Below are 1336 nucleotides of genomic sequence, written 5' to 3' on the forward strand. Positions count from 1 at the left end.
AAGTTCAGTGGGTAGCGCTATCCACGTCATTGACACAAAAGTGGGCTGGGAAGCTGAGTGGCTGACACTTCCCGCGTTAAAAACAAACTGCAGGGCTGGGAAGTTCAGTGGGTAGCGCTGTCCAGGTCATAGACACAAAATTGGGTGGGAAGCTGAGTGGCGGTGGCTTCCAGTGTTAAAAACTACGAAGGGGGCTGTGGAGTTCAGTATGTTGCGCTGTACATGTCATAGACACAAAATGGGGCTGGGAAGCTGAGTGGCTGGCACTTCAGGGGTAAAAACCAAGAACAGGGCTGGGAAGTTCAGTGGGTAGCCCTGTCGACGTCATAGACAAAAATTGAGCCTGAAAGGTGAGTGGCTGGCGCTTTCCCCGTTAAAAAAAATAGAGAACGGGGCTGGGAAGTTCAGTTCGTAGCGCTGTCCACGTCAGAGACACAAAAGTGTGCTGGGAAGCTGAGTGGCTGGCCCTTCCCGCGTTAAAAAAAGAACAGGGCTGGGAAGTTCAGTGGGTAGCACTGTCGACGTCATTGACACAAAATTGAGCCTGAAAGGTTAGTGGCTGACGCTTCCCGCGTTAAAAAAGAAAGAACTGGGCTGGGAAGTTCAGTGGGTAGCGCTGTCCACGTCATTGACACAAAATTGGGCTGTGAGGCTCGGTGGGCAGCTCTTCCCGCATGAAAAAAAAAAAAAGAAGAGGGCTGGGAAGTTCAGTGGGTAGCGCAGTCCACGTCATTGACACAAAAGTGTACTGGGAAGCTGAGTGGCTGGGACTTCCCGAGTTTAAAACAAATTACAGAGTTGGGAAGTTCAGTTCATAGCTCTGTCCTCGTCATAGACACAGAACTGGGCTGGGAAGCTGAGTGGCTGGCACTTCCCGCATTTAAGACAATGAACGGGGCTGGGAAGTTCAGTTTGTAGCGCTGTCTACGTCATTGACACAAAAGTGGGCTGCGTAGCTGAATGGCTGGTACTTCCCGCGTTAAAAACAAAGAACAGGGTTGGGAAGTTCAGTGGGTAGCACTGTCCACGTCATAGACACAAAATTGGGCTGGAAGCTGAGTGGCTGTCGCTTCCAGTGTTAAATACTACGAAGGGGGCTGTGGAGTTCAGTAGGTTGCGCTGTACATGTCATAGACACAAAATGGGGCTGGGAAGCTCAGTGGCGGGCACTTTCCGTGTTAGAAACAAAGAACAGGGCTGGACAGTTCAGTGGGTAGCTCTGTTGACGTCATTGACACAAAATTGAGCCTGAAAGGTGAGTGGCTGACGCTTCCAGTGTTAAAACAACGAAGGGGGCTGTGGGGTTCAGTGGATGGCGCTGTCCAAGTCAAAGACC

This window comes from Rattus norvegicus, chromosome Y (genome assembly GCF_021556685.1).
Source record: "Rattus norvegicus strain SHRSP/BbbUtx chromosome Y, alternate assembly SHRSP_T2T, whole genome shotgun sequence".
NCBI classification, from domain to species: domain Eukaryota; kingdom Metazoa; phylum Chordata; class Mammalia; order Rodentia; family Muridae; genus Rattus; species Rattus norvegicus.